This window comes from Arvicanthis niloticus, chromosome 6 (genome assembly GCF_011762505.2).
Source record: "Arvicanthis niloticus isolate mArvNil1 chromosome 6, mArvNil1.pat.X, whole genome shotgun sequence".
Lineage (NCBI taxonomy): Eukaryota > Metazoa > Chordata > Mammalia > Rodentia > Muridae > Arvicanthis > Arvicanthis niloticus.
The window spans coordinates 667,681-686,500 of NC_047663.1; the positions used below are offsets into that span (position 1 = coordinate 667,681).

At 46.0% G+C, this 18,820-nt stretch overlaps 1 long non-coding RNA gene across 1 annotated transcript; it reads right to left on the bottom strand.

The window, feature by feature from the left end:
- Positions 1–478: 478 nt before the first annotated feature.
- LOC143442496 (uncharacterized) lies at positions 479–14,516 on the bottom strand. The gene is made up of 4 exons (XR_013110732.1): positions 14,201–14,516; positions 6,421–6,659; positions 4,047–4,094; positions 479–755 (listed from the first exon to the last, which is right to left on the bottom strand). It is a non-coding gene; the product is annotated as an uncharacterized LOC143442496 (long non-coding RNA).
- Positions 14,517–18,820: the final 4,304 nt, after the last annotated feature.

The window sequence follows — 18,820 nt, forward strand, 5'->3', positions numbered from 1 at the left end:
AGCAGAGGATGAGGGAGTGAGTAGGAGGGACCATGGTGGGTAGAACCACAGAGCAGGAAAAATGCAGAGGTGGCTAGGGCAGTGGGTGATAGGTGGAGCCACAAAACAAGCTGCAATGGAGAGAAGTGCCAGGGGCCTCATCCTAATAAATCTCTTAATCTCACCTAAGGAATAGAGACAATAATACCCATCCCACAACTTTGTTAGGAGAATGTGTAACAAAGTCTCGGGCACAAAGAATGGACTCGGGAACCATTACCAAGCCCAAGCTCCACTGAGCCCACACTTCCAGCCCCAACTATACTGGCTCAGCCCTCACATTACCAAGTACAGAGCTGGGACAGACCTGCCCTCAGGCTATACTCTGAATTTACTCAGCAATGGCCCATTCACATCTGCTGGTGCCTAAATCCAGGTTAGAGAGATTGGAAGAGAATGAAGAAAACAGCCTTCTGGTGTCATCTATGTGTATGTATTATTGTACACGAACATGAGCATGGATGGAGTCATACCAGGTCAAGTATATGGGACACTCCTGTCTGAGCATGTATACATGTGCAGGTCTATATGCACAGGTGTACACGTGTAGAGGCTACATAAGTGAACATGGAGGCAAGCTCTTGGGGCTCCTAGGCTGCGTGAGCAAGCAATTCTCTCTTCTGAGAATACCAGCCAAGTAGAGGGTCTGGAACCTCAATTCCTTTGACAATCAGAACTGAAAGCACAGGCCATGGAGTCCATAAGCTTCTAGGAACCTACAAAAATATTGAACCCAGAGTTAAATAACTTCCACTGGCTCAAAATATTAAAAAAAAAAAAAAAACAAAAAAACAAAAAAAAAAAACATTGATTTTGATCTCTATGATCACACCAAGATTTTGTTTGGAGGATTCACTATAAAGTATGCATTCCCAGAAGCCTCTTCTCCGTTTACTAACTATTCACATCAGCACTTATCCAGCTGAGAGAACCAGGAATAAAGGGCCAATACAGGATGAGCAATCTCCAGCCCCAGCGTAGCAGCTGGCAGTTTTACATGCCCTCTTAGAGACATCACTACAGTTTTTCTAACACTTCATATTCAAGCCTGTTTTCAAGCAAGCTGACTGTCTTGGACTATCCTTTCCTGGGAACTTTGCTGACCCTTCTACCCCATCCTAGAAATGAAAAACCTGAGATCAGAAAGCTCTAAGGACCCTCAGTTCCAGGTAGATGAATAAGCTGGCTGTGCCCACAGAACCTAAACCCAAAAGTCACTAGAAGCCACAGGCTTACTTTCCTCAGAACATAATGTAACCTAGTCTGAGCTTCTACAGGTTACTAAGGTCTCAGTACCTGTTCTGCTAAGGTAGGGCAAACCAAGCAAGCTTCTGACACAGTAAAATGTGCCAGCAGTCTTGGGTGACCGTATAGGACATTGTGAAACACCAGTGACCATACAGGCCTTGCTTCTACACAAGTAAAACAGAAACCAGACCATGAATTACCCAAGCTGTACAGGCAATACCCACAACTTCCCAGGTAAGTTTGACTCTAGGCCCAGAGGAAGCTTGAAGGCTGTGGAGTATCTACACACACATAAGTGCCCCCTTCCCACTTCCTAGGCCAGCTCTGGTTAGTCTGAATTCAGGGAGTGACCCCAGCATTCAAAAGGTATGGAAGCCACAATGTTAGTTGCTTCCTTGGGCCTGGGTATAAGGTAAGGTGAAAAACTTCTAACCAGCCCAGAAGGAGCCCAAAACCCATGGACTGTCCCCGTCTTCCTGTGACTGATTCATGTGTTTCCCGTGACAGCCACAGCGACATCACATCCGCTCTGAGGGCTATTTTTAACTGACTTATTTATTTCTTATATGAGGAAAGTATCAGCTCATTTCTGCAAGACTTTTGCAATGTGTTCATGTCAGCAATATTGACACCAGGAGCCAGGATGGAGCTAGTCAGGCCTTAAAAAATTATGCAGAATTTATGAAGTTAGAAGTGTCAGTCAGGCTTGCAAACCACTCATTTTGAAAAAGGAAACTCAGTTGTCAGGTCCTTCTGACTAATAAACACATCCATTTTTTGAGAGAGAATACACTGTTTCTTTAAATTCTTTCAGAGGTGCCATGGAAGACAGAGTTTATGGCTGGATACTGGCTCTGCCCACTAATAGTTGGTGACCTTGTATAGGTAGGCAGGGCTTCTGAACTAGTAAGGAACTAACATTTAACTTTCTGGGCCCCAGAGAGCTTCCTTGAGGCTAGAATATCTTGAGGGCAGTATCTCCCTTTTGAACAAATGTGCACTCAGGCCTGCATGAACATCCAGGTCCAAGTCAAGCCTGGGGGACTTGTAGAGAGTGTCTGTCAGTGTCCTGGGTGGCAGTGGCCTGGGGGCATCAAGACTGTCCCACTGGCCTGATCAGTGGTGTCTGGACTCTTAGCACCAACTCTAAGCCATAAGCCAGCTCCAGACAGACTCCTCTCTCTTGTCTTCACGCACGCAATCAGCAGGAGGCTGCCTACCAGCCTTGAAACAATTAGCAGACAGCTACAACAAGCTAGGTGAAGAGGACAAAGAAGACCCAGAGGCTCACAGATGCCTCCTAAGGCTTTGTAAATTTGGGTTTGAGATTGTGTGAGTTCAGGTAGCCCTGAATGAGAGCAAGAAAAAGTGCTACAGAGCAACAGTCCAACTAAACGAGAGTCTCTTGTCAGAAGGGTGTCCCTCAGTGCCTAGCCAGCAAGGGAGGACCCTTGCTGTGCCTCCAGAGCCCAGAGGTAGTCACAGGATTAGAAAGGCCTGTGAAGTTTCCTCCTCATCTGGGTGGTATTATATATGGTAGAGTAACAAGGACATCTGTGGACTGTGCTTAGCAAATGAGAAAGCTGAGTCTCTGGGCTACATATCTCCAAACCTGCTCCCTGCTCCTCCACCCCCACCCCCCACCTCCCCAGCAAACATGGTAGTTTCCATCTCAGAAGCCCCTAGGGTGGCTAATGTCTGAGTCTCTTAAAGCTCCTGGCAGCCTGAGGCTTATCTCTGTCCCAGGACGCTAGGATGGGAGGGCTGTGGGTGGGGCTGGGACCAAATGAAGTTCTATGTTGTTCTCACCAAGTTACCTAGAGGCTTTGAGAAGCCAGTTTCTTCCCTTGCTTTCCTCTCTGCTGGAGGAAGTAAGATGACAAACCAAGTAAATGGTTGGAGACAGGACCCGAGCCTGTTGATATCCACCAAAGCTGAGACACCATCTGAAGTATTCACTAGAGGGTATTGTTTTGTTCTGAACAACCATGTACTTGGAGAAGAAGGAACTAAAGGCTCAGCCACCAGCCAGCACCCAGCCTTAATGCAGGCTGGACTCCAGCCCAGGAAGCTGGCCCCAGTCTCTCCAGCCCTCTAGGCTATAATTTGTGTCCTCCAGGGCTCAAGATAGCTAAGGTTTAATGTGGAAAAATGGTTCCACTCTGTCTCACCCCATACCCCAAAATAAACTTAGATTAGGGACAAAAAGCATAATTATAAAAGTTTTGGAAGAAAACACTAAATGAAGTCTTCACCCTCTCAGGAAAGCAGGCAAGAGGCAAGCTCCAAAACCTATAGGAAACAATTGACTAATTTGGCTTTATAAAAAAAAATAATAAACTTCTATGTGGAAAAAAATAGCACCATTAGAAAGGTAAATTGGCAAGGTCGGCAGTGTAAATACAAAGTCTTGATACTCACTGTAAACATAAAGCTCCCACAAATCAACAGAAAAAAGCAGACTCCCGACAGAAACAGTGAAGGATAAACATGCAAGACATTAGGATGGATAAGGAAAAATATAAGACTTCCCTACTCATAAAAAAAAAAAAAAAACCTCGAAAAATATTTAATGACAGAAGGCTGATGCATACGAATGGCTCTGGAGAAGCAAGCTGAAGCCTCATCAGGGATCTGGAGAGCACAGCCAGTTCTGTAGAATGGCGCCTGTGCAGAGATTGCGTGACACGAAGACCTGAGAAGTGCTTTCTAGAAACCGGGGCCTTGGGGGATTTAGGTGAGGAGGGTAGTGGTAGTACCTGATACTGGGGTGGCCATCTTGGACTGCAGGTCCTTGTCCAGCTGCCCTAGGAGATGTGGACAGAGAGTTAGGTGAGGTGACCTTCCCTAAACTCCAAGGAGCCCCATCTGCCTACTGGAGACACAGGTTGATCAGCTTAAAATAGGGCACTGGGAGCTGGGCCTGGATGCTGTGTGGTTGCTTCACTCTTCAGGAAGCAGTCTCCCTCACCCCATCCAACTCACTTCTACTGTTTCAGGGTCTCCCACCATCCATTCCAGGCTAGACCCCACACCCCAGACTTTCTTCCCCTTGGTGGGGGGGGTGGGTTCAGCCTTCCTGTACAGCAGTGTCATCTCTCCCTTCCCTTTCTGCATCCAGTGAGCTGAGGATAGTGGCAAATGCAACACATTGGAATAAGTAGGGGTAGCTTCTGCCTTCCTGAGAGTTCCTGCCTTTAACTTTTTTTCCAACGTAATCTTTTTATTGATTCTTTGGGGATTTCATATCATACGCCCCTATCACATTTGCTTCTCAGTCCTTCCCTGTCCTCCCCCATCCCTTGTTACTGTCTCCCCAGGAAAAAATTATATATATATATATATATATATATATATATATATATATGTTCATTCACTGGGATATGGTCAAATTCTCAGTGGTCTACCTCCTAAATGAAACTGTGTCTTTCCCATCCCTTGTCCCTGGAACTCATCTGATACCCTAGCATCCTCTCATAGTTTTTAAGAGTTCTCTCTATGGTTTCCTGTCTAGACTGTTACTATTGGGGCCGAGGGGGCTACAGAGGTAGGGGTTCTCACAGAAGTCTTCTTCGTTCATCTTTCTCAACTGTGTGTCTGAAGTCATCAATATCACTGAGAAAGTAGCTTATTTCCTCTTTATGAATAGTAGAAGCATAGATAAAGGGCTTCCACACGGTTTCTGGTATCAGCACAGACTTCGAGCAGGGCTCCTGGTTATGGTAAGGTCACAGACTAGATAAGACACCTCTGATGAAGCTGGGATCACAGACAACGACATGGCTTCCAGCTACAGCGTAAACCACAGACATTTGTGGGGCATTCAGTGGCAACACTGGCCATAGACATCAATGTAAAACCAGCTTCAAAGGACCACAAACCCAAACTTGGCCCTCACAACCCCAAACATCACCATGGACCCAAGTGGCAGCACAAGCCACCCACATCCATCCCCTGCCCCCCAACATCAGCATGGCTTCAGGCTGCAGCACAGGCCACAAACACTCCAGTAGCCATCTGTGGTAGCATGGGCCACCGACATCAACATAGACCCAGACATGACCCTTGGCAGCAGCCCAGACCTGGTCACCACTATTGTCTCAGGTAGCAATGTGGGGCACTCACGTCAGTATAAGGCGGCATGGCCTATGGACATGAACATGGACTCAGGCCACGGCACAAACCATGAACATCTGCATGTAGTCTCAGACATCATCCCGGACCTAGTCCACACAGGGCCACCGACACCCACACATGGCCCTTACAAGCATCACAGGACACAGGGGTGCTTCAGGGAGGTCTAATCTACAAAGCAAACCGTTTGTCTCGGGTGACCCAGTGTCCAGGTTGCTTGTTTGGGGGCTGGGTCTGCATTTGTTTAAGCCCCAAGCCCACCAGTTCCGCCTCTCTCCACAACGCATGCGCCACTCCACTCCCCTGTCACCCATTCTCTCCTCACTGTGATGAGGCCAGGTGGCATGTGTACCTGGCCCACCTGACTTCTGGCTTCTGCCAGGGCAGGGCCCTGTCTCTAATTTTATTTGTGACATGAGCCAGTAATTTGATACAGGTGCCTATGAAAATCACACCTGGATACATGGGGTGGATGGTGGTTGGCCACAAAGTGCTCCTATCTTAAGAACTAGGAGTGAGGTCTGAAGGGTCTGTCCCTGGGGAGCAACATGGATTATTCCAGGATCTCACCTTTGCCACAGGGACTACGTGCTGGAGCCAACATCCGTGCTGTGGCATCTCAACAGGAGAAGGAAGGCATGGTTTGGGGACAAGTCCCATTCACATTAAAGCTATCTCCCAGCTTGGGGCTACTGCTCTTTCTTCACCATACCACCAGCTACTGCAAATTTCCACTGCCAAGGAGGACCCTGGGCTCACCTGATTGAACCATGACATTGGATCATCATCCTCTCCTTCCCCAGTTCCCACTTGAGCTTAGAGCACTCCCGGAAGTCTCCATCTCACGTAGATCTGTAAACCTCTGGAGTACCTACCTTCCACAACCACTGGCAGTTACAGGCCAAGGCTTAGGCACAGAGGACCAAGGATCATACAAAAGCCTTGGCACTGAGCCCACCCAGTGGAAGCTGTACCCTCCTGTACCCAGTCTTCACTTACCCTGTTCTGTTTTCTTATGAAGCATTCTTTTCTTTTACACTCTTCAAACAGGACATGATTTACTGACACATGTTTGCTTGTTCTCTGCAGAATTCCCAGTAGTGAACAGTAAGGGTCCAGCTCCACCACCTCAGAGGCAAACACCATAAGGCACTCACTGGAGTGTCCTAAGAGAAGCTAGCCCTGAATTCCAGAGTCCAAAGGCAGATAGGATCCAAGCCTAGCCTCAAATTCAAAGCCTGGAAGTTAAAGAACAAAATACTACTTGGTGAATGCCAACAGAGCACATGTCTCACCCCAAACCAAGGCCCAGGGAGACCTCTCTTCCCCAGCTGAGAGCGTGTCTACCAAGAACAACCACAAACTGGGATCATTTCCAAAAGACATGGTCCCTAGTTTCCTGCAGGGGCCAAGGCTGAGGGGATAGACTAAGAGCTGGGAAGGTCCCAAGATGAGGTTGGAGAGCACACTTAGGCCTCACTGCCTGAAAGGGGAGGTTTCTAGGAGAGACATAGATGTCAGGCCCCTAATTCTGTTTCTAAGCATCTGCCAGTAGGAGAGCCTCCATCCGGTGCCAGGGAAAGAAGTCATCCTGGATCCTCACAGGCCCCGGTTGCTGCCCTTCATGAGGAGCTTGCTAGCATCCTTATCCCGAACCAAGCCTGTGTGGTATGGTCAGTTCACACCTGCAGTGCTGAATTCCAACAAACTAAAATTCCCAACTGCTTCCAAATCTGTCCACATTTCCACATGGAGAATATCTCAGGTTCTCTGTCCCAGAGAATACTACTTCCTGGCCCACGGGGTAAGGTGAAGCAACAGTTCCTCTTAGCCATGACACACTGAACGAGAAAAACTCAGCAGGGCTAATAACTGATCCACTGTGGCTCCTACCTCTTCCTCCTTAAATGGCCTGAATATGCTTCCTGCCTCCTGGGGCTTGGCGAGCCACACTTAAAATAGTTGCTCAAATGCCCAGACACTGGAAGTGTGTCTCCATATAGCTATACCCAGCCCTGGTGGCAGGTCCTCTTCTAACTCAAAGACTTTGGCCCTTATCAGGAAATGACTCCTGGAAAGACTATGTCTGGACCTTGGCCCAGTCCCCAGCCATAGAACACCCAGCCCAGTGGTTAGGGCTCCTGACACACTCAAGCCTCTCCCAATGGATCTGCTATGCTAGCAACTCAGAGCTCAGAGGCATGTAGGCCCACTAGCTCTGTGTTCCTGGGGGTCAGTAAACAGTAATGGGCAGTAGATAGTGACACTACAAAAAGGACCAAGAGTGTCTGGTCCTTATGAGACATTAGAGACACCCCAGTGAGCCCTTCACATGAACACATGAATGCATCTGACCAATCTGTTATAGGACTTTGCCTGTGCAAAATGTAAGTCTGTTGAGGATACTATAAGGACATTCATTCACTGTTCTTAGAGGGACAGCTTCTACACACACACACACACACACACACACACACACACACACACACACACACAAACTCTCCAAGGGCCTGAGAAAGTGATTGTTGTTATGACCTTAGTGATGGATGCCATAAAGTCGCAGCATGCTATGGATCTCACGTAGGTTTATTGGGGAGCGGGTGTACAGAAGCTGCCTCTGGGCCAGGTTGGAGGAAAAAAGAGAAGGAGAGAGGAGGGACTGGCCTTTTATAAGGGGATGTAGCATATGTCAAGGGGAGAATAAGTGACTCACAGTGACAGTAGGAATGTGTCCCATCTTGGCAACTAGTGATAATGTATCTTGTCGATAGGTCCCTAGAGCAGACAGTGGAGATGCTTGGTTGCTAACAACCATGTAGGCCAAAAGCCTTGTGAGGGACAGACAAACCTGACCATTGCTTTTACCTTTCTCTGATCAAGGGTCTATCTAGCCTTAAGAATTGACCAAACATAAGGTCAGCAGCTTGTCAGAAGATTATTTGCTGTAACCTAAAGAGACACTGAATATTCAGTATCTTGCTCTGCTTCATGGAACCAGAACCTGAGTGCCTGGGGCTGCAGACTCCCACTATGTAGAGAAGACAATCACTGGGAAGAGTTCCATATCTCCCAAAACAGGCAGTGCGGTAGAGTTCTCACCTTAGCCAAACCTGCTTGACACATGAGAAGTCTCGTGGTTTTCATTTCAGGACATCCACGTAAGTTAAGTAGGAATGTGAGTATGTGAGAAAGGGCATCGCCATTTTGCCTGGGAGGCTCTTCTGGCCTTATGTCCTATCTGTTCCCGTACAGCAATAGAAGGGATTCTCCAGGCACAGTGCACTGCATTCCTCTGCCCCACTTCTGGGCTTGTTCTCTGAAGTTGTCTAAGGAGAACATACATGCACATGCAAGCATGTGCCTGCGCACCAACAATGCATGACCTCTAGCTTCTTACTCCATTCTCAGCTGCAGAGCCAGGACTGATGAGAGAGGGGGTATGCTATGAATTGTGGGCTGGTAGAGTGAACACAGAATACCGGCGTTCGCCCCCAGCAGTAAAGCATGTTAGGCTATATCTAGATACCAAAATGCCAGGATCAGGTCAGGATCTGAGCATCACAAAAGAATCCTAATATAACTTGATCAGCGGGTGGTGGTTAAGGATGGAGACAGATGTATGTGTTTGCAGGGGTAGGAGATTACATCACCTGGGGATCTGCCATCATGTCTCTAGCACTGGCCCTACTCCTGAGAGGTACTCAGTGGACCAGATCTACCAGTTACACTCCACACAGAGGCGAGCACTAAGCAAGCTAGGAAAAGCTGTTAAAGGAGAGGCATTTGAATCAAAATCTTCTGACATAGTCCTAGGTATGGATACTAACTACATCTTTTATCCATAGCTGCTCAGCTGTCTTTAGATGGGGCCGAGGCTGAGTAGTTGCCCAGTGCCCTACAGCTAGTGATTGCTGTCTATCTACACTCAAGTCAAGTACCAGTCTGGCACATTCTTTCTTAGTAAAGCCACTAATTCTGGTTTGACTGTAGAATTCACACCCATCATCAGTGTTCAGGGTATATGTCATCATGCGCCTTTTCTTGAAGTCTGTCAACTTTCTGTCAACAGAAAAGAACCAGACTTTCTTTTCTGAGGTGGACAAGTGTGGTTGCCTTTTGTTCAAAGTCTCCATTGACTATGGCATGAAGCCATCCTCCCCAAGTTACCCAGATAGATGCCTTGAAAGTTCTTTGGCCTCAGCCTCATCCCACTGATACCCACACACCTTTCCGTTGGCACTGTCCACAGAGAGGACAGGCCTTGCCCAGGAATGAGGTTGACTCAGGCGCTTCTAATCTACCAGTGTCACTCTCACTATGTGGCTGTGCCCTAATCTGTCTACTGCTCCCACCAGGGTGACCTTTGGCCTTATGGGTGGGGCCCCCTTCTAGCATCTTGGTCCTTCCTCTTCTGAGCTGCTAACATTATCCTGGGTGTGGACACTGGAGCCAGGGTTTCCTCTTTTGACTCGCATAGCTCTACCTCACCATCTGCAGAACAGCCTCCACCGAAGGGTGCCATTTGAGTTGCTCATGTGGCTCACGGCTTGGGGTTGATGGGAGGGCAGGAAGTGATGAGCTCAGCCTTTGACAAGGAGGCTGTGGTCATGGAAGACAGATGGTCAGTGGGCAATACTGTGTGGTTGAGGGTGAACAACTCACTGCATTGTTCGTCGATGGGCAGAAGAAAAGGAACCATGCACAACAGGACAGATAGACTTTAGAAAGACAGGAAGACACATGCATGTGTTGATAGTCTGTAAAAAACAGAGAAATGCTGTGTAGTTAAAGAAAACATAGGATTTCTCCTACTAATATTAGCCATGTGACTGTAAACACATATCCAGACCCCACTTTCCTGATTTTCAAAGTGATCTATTTATAGGGTGCTATATTAAGCACGAAGCAACCTTCTTTAGGTGATCTACAGTCACTTAAGGAGCCAAAGCTTATTCTCATTATTCCCCTTCCATATACTGTGCATCACTGGGCAAAGGCACGGCTCTGTAGGATACCCCAGTCAGGACAGGAGGTCATATAGAGAGAGGCAGCTCATGAAGCTCAGGACCCAGTACCCAGGAGTCTATTAGCAAGGCTGGACAATAGCTTTGGTAGAAGAGTATTTGAGGAGGCCAGGGAAAGAGAGGACCTTAAAATTAGAAAAGCAGGAGGCCAGGGGAGAGGAGACACAGGGTATAGATGTTCCTTGTAGATCAGGGTAAGGTGACCTGCAGTGCCTGAGTTTCATATTTTCACCATTGTAGGAAAAATGGGACTCCAAGGTGGCTTCAGTTTGACGAAAAATAATAAAGTAAAAATGCTACACGTATATGTCTGGCCTACTGGAGGTGCGAAGTGAGATTTAAGTTTGCTTTGTCGTGTGCTTAGGGCACCAGTAAGAAATGAAACAGCTCACTCTAACTCTACAAAGGGAGACAGAAGAGGATGCAGGGAAGCACTGAGCATATAACTGAAAGCAATCTGAGTGTCGCAAGGTATCAAGCCAAAAGCCAGTACAGCTCACTTCGGGGAACCCCATAGATTCCTATATGTCTCAGTCCTTGCATAATCTTGGGAACAGCTGAACTGTACCAACAAACAGGTGGCACCCTGCTGCCAGGTCAGGGCCAAGCTGCTTGGCTTGAGACAAAGTGTGTAGTATCCATCATCAGCTTTGCAAGCAGCTTCCAGGGCTGTGAGCAAAACAACCCCAACCCTATTTTCCACAAGCACCAACAGATGTTTAAAATTGGGGAGGAATCTCTAGACTAAAACATTTCTCAGGCAGGGCCTCTGGAATAGCTCCAGGGAGCTGCACGCCCATGGCTTGTGCTGTTGTTCTAAGCCGCCCTTCACACATCAGGAATGTCAAACAGAGCTGACCTCAGCACCCTGAGAGCCCCACTCCAAACACAGCCCTGGGCTGTGCTCTCCAGCAGCAGGCAGGCTCTGGAGTGTTTGTCTAGTTTAAAACAAGCTAGTTGAACGGTGTATTATTTCTCCAACCAAATAATATTGAAGCTGCATGCGCAACCATCTCTGTTGCTCCTGCACTCCATGCATCCCTCAAGTCTGCTCAGCATATTTAGAGAGTGGAAAAGAGATGATTGTTTCTCATTTCACTGAGAAATTAAAAGGAATCAAAAAAAAAAAAAAAAAGATTTCCATGTGTTTCCTTCAGGCATCTCCTTACCTCTAGCCAACTCTGTGAACACACCCAGACTAGCTCTTCCTTGACTCAGGAGCTTGATAGTAATCCTCTCCCAAGCTGGGTCCCTCACCAGTCATGACTTGAGGGAGTCCCTGGTATAAGGCCTGCAGGCTTGGCCACTGCCTGTCTCTACTCTTTACTGGAAACAGTCAAGAAGACAGTATTGACATCGTCATATAGTCTACACTTTTCTTAATCCTTTCCCTAAGACGTTATCTCTTCCATCTCACACACACACACACACACACACACACACACACACACACACTTTTTTTTTGTTGGGCTCATAAGTGGCCTACCAATTGCCAAGTCTGGGCATCAAATCTTAGTGTTCTTTCAGCTTATCATCAACATCCCACACCGGGCATCACGCCCTACGGAAAATGAGTCCTTCCTCAACTTCATTTCCCGGCCCATTCTTTAGCTGTTCTCACCATGGCCCTGTATTATTTTCTTACTTCTGCTAAAAGGAACCATCAAAAAGTTAGTGGCTCCAAACAACTTTCAAAAAACTGTAAGGGATCTTACAGTTTTTTGAATAAGGGAACTCCAAAAACAGCTTCTCTGGGCAAAAGTCAGGATTTAGCAAGATCACCCTCCTCCTGAAAGATCCAAGTGAAACCTTAATTTTGGACTTTCCCAGCTGCCCAGGCTTCATACTTCATGGCCCCTCCCTCCCTTTACAAGCCAATCTCATCCTTCTGACCTCTGCTTCTGTCCTTAAACCTTCTCCGGTGCCAATAGTATTGTTCCCTTTTTAAAGGATGTTGCAACTCTTTCAGAACCATCTCATCATCTTTTCTCGTTTGCATCTGCAAAACCTCTTTTGACATATAATGCGGGTTTGGGGATTAGGATGTTGGTTTCTTTGGAGATAATTGTTATGTGGATCACAACCCAGCCTCCAAAATTCTATACACAAAGTTCATTCACATCATCCCACCATCTATAAAAATCTAACCCACTGTAATATTAAGTCAAAGTTTACAAAAGTCTAAATATAAACCAGCTTTAAACTTCCAAACTTCAACAGTCTGGAGCACATGCCTATCATCCCAGCACTTGGAATGTAGAGGAAGGAGGATTTTGAGATCATGGTCAACCTGGGCTACATAATCAACAAATTAACTATGACGTCTATAAATTAATACATAACTATCCTAAGCCTCATCATCTTAGTCAGGAATAAGTGAGGTTCTAGGTATAGTCTATACAGATGTACACTATTCTCCATTCATAAGCCTGTGAGGGACAGTTACTTGCTCCTCAAGTATGACAATGTGGCAGACATATGTCAACTTTCCCATCAAGAAGCAAGAAAATAAGAGAAAAGAGATACTCATGAGAGTCTAGATGCAGCAGACATTTAAACATTCCTATCTTATTGTCTTTCATGGCTAGACACAGAAATCTGGGTTCTTCATTCCCTCAGCAGGTCCTTTTGTCTCCCTAGCTCCAACAAGTCTCCAATATCCCCACCCAACATACTCGTGCCTAGGACTGCAGTGATTAAGTGGTTAAGAGCACTAGCTGCTGTCTCGAAGGACCCAGGCTGGATTCCCAGTACCTACATGGCAGATCAGAACTGTCTGAAACTCCAGTTCCATGGGATCTGACACCTTCACATAGGCACACATGCAGGCAAAACACCAGTGCACATAAAGTAAAAGCAAACAAACAAGCATACACTCTCCTAGCTGTAAGGAGACGTTAGAACTTTGGGGCTTCTTGATTGGAACAAAAGAGAGGCCTGTTTCACTGATACTGAATGGTGGGACAGTCCAACTGTGTCTGTAAAGAGGGTTAGGGTGGGCCAAGCACATGGACACTGGGCAATGAAGGCCTGCTGCTCTGAGGACAAGCACGCCAAATGAGGCAAATTCTATTTTTGCTACTTTTTTTCTAACAGCCCCTTATGTGTCAGTTTGTTCAGGCCTTACCACTACTTCTCCAGCTCCCCTTTGCTTATGGTCTATCTCAGAGCAATGCATGGGTGTTGGCAGCAGGCTGCCAGAATCAAAGTTCCTAGACAGTAAACCTGGGTTTGTCCACTTGTAAAATGGGTATTGAACACCTACCACATGAGCTTTCCTAGTAAAATCTACAGCATGCTAATCTTCTATAGCTACCACACAAATCACCACAAACTGACTGACTTAAAACTACAGAAATGTATGCTCTAATAGTCCAGGAGCGCAAAGGTGCAATACTAAGGTAGGAAGACTCTTTCCTGTCTCTCCCAGCTACTGATGGCTCCAAACGTTCCTTGGCTAGCACACTCACCCAATGTAATCCTATCAGATGAGACAATATGTACAAGGAGCCATGAAGGATTTGCATTCCTCTACCTTTCCAGATGAAGTGTGGGGAACGGCCAAGAGGTGGTGCCTATCCATCCTACAACTGGCTCTTCCCAGTCTGGACAAGATGATCTTTACTTCAGCTGCAGCCCAAGGGAAGCTAATGAGTGGCTGTAGGTCATAGGGCACGTAAGGAGTAGCCTAGCTGGCCTTGGCTGGAGATCTGTCCTTTCTACAAGAGGAAGCAGGATACTTATCTTGTTTTTACCTTAATCCTTCAGCCATTCTCATAGCAGAATGTTGGTTTCCTCCCATCCTCGGTACCACAGATGGCCACGGGACCTGGTGTAAATACTGGAATGTGGTCAAAGGGACAAGGAATTGTTCCAAACAGAGGTTACAGAGGCAAAACACATTCTGCTCTCCTTCTTGCAATTTCTGTCTGGAATTCGCTCAATCCTGCTTCTACGTCTTCCACAGGGTCTTAGAAAGAGGGATGAGAGGTGACTCTAATATGAGATGTTGTGGCAGAAGCAGAGATTCAGAGAAGTCCTAAACCAGTGGGGTCAGCAGGGCAGTTAGTATACAGCATTGTAGCAATAGCTGACTAGAAAAGAATCTGGTGTCAAAAGTTGGGAAATGGCAATCGTGTTATGTAATTTTTGTTTTGTTTTGTTTTGTTTTAAATCACATAACTGCCTCCAATAACCTAGAAAACAGGAAATGTACCTAGTGTTGCCCTGGCTTTGCAAAGAGCTTTCCAAGCAAAACATCACCAGAACGAATCAGTTGTTTCTATTGTGCTCAGTGATGTACCTTGAAGGGGGAAAAGTTAATCCACAAAAGAATAAGCAAATTGGCAGAAGAACTGAGAGAAAATATAGGAGTCCCAGAAGTATAGCTTCTGCAAGATGAAAAACTGTGATTGTTTCTTCAGCTGATAATTGAGGAATGTGCGATCAAGGACCTTCTAGTTGAAGAAAGGGCTTCCAGAATGTAAGAACACATCAGGGATGCTTCCACAATATTGCCAGAGCCAATTGGGGAGAGAGAGAGAGAGAGAGAGAGAGAGAGAGAGAGAGAGAGAGAGAGAGAGAGAGAGAGAGAGAGAGAGACTAGGGAGTGGACACTTTGCAGTCATAGGGATTTCTGCCTTGAGGGGCTTATCTCAGTGTTTTCAGTAGCTGGAACAGCCCAGGGCAGCAGCTTTGTCTGCCATCCTGTTATGAAGGAAGGGAGTGTGACTGACACAGACAATAACAGAAGTGAGCCAAGAAAGAACAGGACACCCAGGAGGCTAAATCATGGCTGATGACACCACTACCCTGCCCTGAGCTAACCTTCATGTTATCTGAGCCTCTGCCAACATGGGTTTGATTTCAGACCAAACCAGCCAGGTCACCCCAATGCAGGATTGGCTCTGGTCCTGGGCCCAAACCCTTACCCTTGTCAGAAGACTTGCATAGCCTCCGCCCCCAGGACCCTGCCAAAAACCTGCCAGTGCGGATGTTTGTGTGGCTGCTCCAGTGAACCAGGGTTACACTGGGAAGGGAGATACTTTTTTAAGCTGTTGTCACTGAGTTTGGTGTTCAGAACATGACAGCAAGGAAGAGAGGGTCTGGGATTCAGAGCCAGACTTGGTCCAAATCCTGGCTTGGTTTTGTCATAATCATGTGGCACTGAGAAAGTTGTTTATGCTCTTTGAGTCTCAACATCCATTCATGTGAATCAAAAATACCACCGCTACCAACTGTGGCATATGATAGAGAAAGTGAAAGATGCTCACGGATGGGCAAGCTGCCCATGACGATCAGGTTTAATTGTCAACTTGGCAGAATGTAGAATCATCTGGGAGATGGGACTCTGGGTGTGCCCATGGGGGAATTATACTGATTATATTAATTTTGGGGGGAAGACTCATCTCAGTTGTGGGTGGGACCAGTCCCTGGGGCAGGCATTTTGACTCCAATAAATAAAAAGGGGGAACCAAATGCACATTCAGTGCTCTCTTATGACTGTTAAAATAACTTGACATTTTCAAGATCCTGATTGACTTCCCTGCCATGATACCTTGACCTGTGAGGTAAAGTAGGCCCTTTATCTCTTAAGTTGCTTTTGTATCATGAGTTGTAACTTTGTATCTTAAGTTGCTCATGTAGGGTATCATGGCAACAAGAAAGATTTAAAAGACAACAATAGTATGTTCCTTAAATGTCTCATGAATGGAGTAAGTACAAGATGAGGAGACTGGTGAACTGACAGCATTACAAAGTGCCTGAAGCCAGTGCTCACAGAGTCTGTGCCCATAAATGTGGATTAGGCATGGATGAGAATATATCACCATTTCTGGTCAGAACCATACAACAAGGTAGGATCCAAACATGGCAATGGTATCATAGGATCCAATTTACCTTCTTAGGGAAAAAAAGGCAATGAAAAGCCATAAGTCCCAGGAGTGACTAAGAGAAAGCAAAGCCCCAGCAACCAAACCATGGAGAAGTTTACGGAGACAGAAGGGAGCTGATGCCCGGAAATGCACCAGAGAAAACCACTTGTGTTGCCTCCAGAAGAAAAATGGCAGCAAAACAGTACATCTGGGAGAAGAAACCCAAATACAGCTTTTCTTGAGCATCAAAAGTTGCATGGACTCTACCATGGCATCCTTCTGCTTGGAAACAAAAACTAAGGTTGGTTTTGATGTCAGTAACAAAAGTTTTCACATTTTTAACCTGCACAGCTTCTCCCAGCTCTGCTTCCCCCCCCCCCATTTTTAAAATTTTTTTTCAATATCTCCAAGTTTTCTTTAATTGTGACTCAATTTTCTTTTTTTGGATATTTTATTTACATTTCAGATATAATCCCCTTTCCCCCCCACCCAGGAAACCCCCATCCCATCCCCCCTCCTGCTTCCATGAGTATATGTCCCCACCCACCCTCCCACTCCCACCTCCCCACCCACGATTTTCCCCACACTGGGGCGTCCAGCCTTCATTGGACCAAGGACTTCCTTGCCCACATATGCCTGACACTGTCATCCTCCCCTACATATACAGCTGGGGCCATGGGTCCCTTCGTATGTGCTCCCAAGTTGGTGGTTTAGACCCTGGGAGCTCTGGTTGGTTGGTATTGTTGCTCTCTTCATGGGGCCGCAAACCCTTTCAGTTTCTTCAGTCTTCTCTCTCACTCTTCCATTGGGAACTCCATGATCAGCTCAATGGCTAGCTGTGAGCATCCACCTCTGTATATTTCAGCCAGCTCTGATCCTTATAGCTGATGCAGAAGACAACTCTGAGCCACTCTTGTGAATTGTCACAAATTCAAAGGAGAGTAAGACTGAGATGAGAATGGTTTTCCCTCTTTCCTGCCTTTCAGTGTCACTTTCCCAAACAATATGAGGACTTCTTTTTGGACCTCAGACTTTCTCAGAGATCCAAAAACTGGATCCTTAAACACAGAGGTTTGTTTGGCCCTGACCTGAGAAAGTTTCATTATTTCTTTTCTATGGATGGGGACACACTTCAACGAGACCACCTGTCAAGATGCTCCCTGCTCCAAGATCATTTCACCTGAGGACCCAAGCCACCCTCCAAGGCCTTCTAGCATGCTCCACAAATTTGATTAGGGTGAACTTATCCCTTGCAAACTGCCTAGAACCTACAGGCTCCATGAATTCCAGCCTGATGTCATTTTGCCATCAGCAATAACGCTGTCCAGGACAATCATCCTCCCTTGGAAACCTTAAGCTCTCTATACAGTGCTGATCCAGGCGGCCATGTTATGTCTAGCTCTTTGTACCCATGTTATCTCTACCAGGTTCCCGCCAGACATCACAGCTCCTTCTGGCAAGGACACTGGTCATACTGCTATTTTAATTTGAATTTCACTTATAACCCCATGGATAAGGAACCACATGCATACTGCCTGTTTGTCTCAGTTACACATCTTTTCCCTTGAAGATGCTTTCTCTCTCTCTCTCTCTCCATATATATGTGTGTGTGTGTGTGTGTGTGTGTGTGTGTATGAGCACGTGTATGTTTACATGTATGTATACGTGTATGTATACATACACATATGTATGGGAGGGACATACAGTGTATGGACATACAGAATACATATAGTATACATACACGTATGTATGGGAGGGACATACAGTGTAGGGACATACAGAATACATACAGTACATATGTATTCTGGCAGGGACACTGGCCTTACTGCTATTTTAATTTGAATTTCACTTATAACCCCATGGATAAGGAGCCACATGCATACTGCCTGTTTGTCTCAGTTACACATCTTTTCCCTTGAAGATGCTTTCTCTCTCTCTCTCTCTCCATATATATATATATATATATATATATATATATATATATATATATGTGTGTGTGTGTGTGTGTGTGTGTGTGTATGTATATATATGTATATATACATATATATACATATAAATGTGTGTGTGTGCGAGCACGTGTATGTTTACATGTATGTATACATGTATGTAAATGTGTATGTATATGTGTATATCTATAAATAGAAAGAATGACTTGTAATATCTTAAACATTAAACTGTCGAGGTTTAGCGGTTGGAAATATCCTGCCCTACTTGCCATGCACAATTAAAGTTGTGAAAGGGCTTCCACAACATTTTCTTAATCACAGTGAATAAACAAAGTAAATGCCTTCACTAAGCTCAATTTTCAGAAAAATAAACCTGGGTTCAGAGATACTGCTTCCCTGGACAGTCTCGGACAGAGGTGAGAATTGAACTCAGGCCACACACTCTGACTCGTGGAATTTGTGCTATGGTGGTCTTCTTCAAGACCTTGATAAACAGTGGTGACCTAAGTTCAGGGCCACATAGTCATTCTTGATCTGGTCCCAGCATGTACTAAAT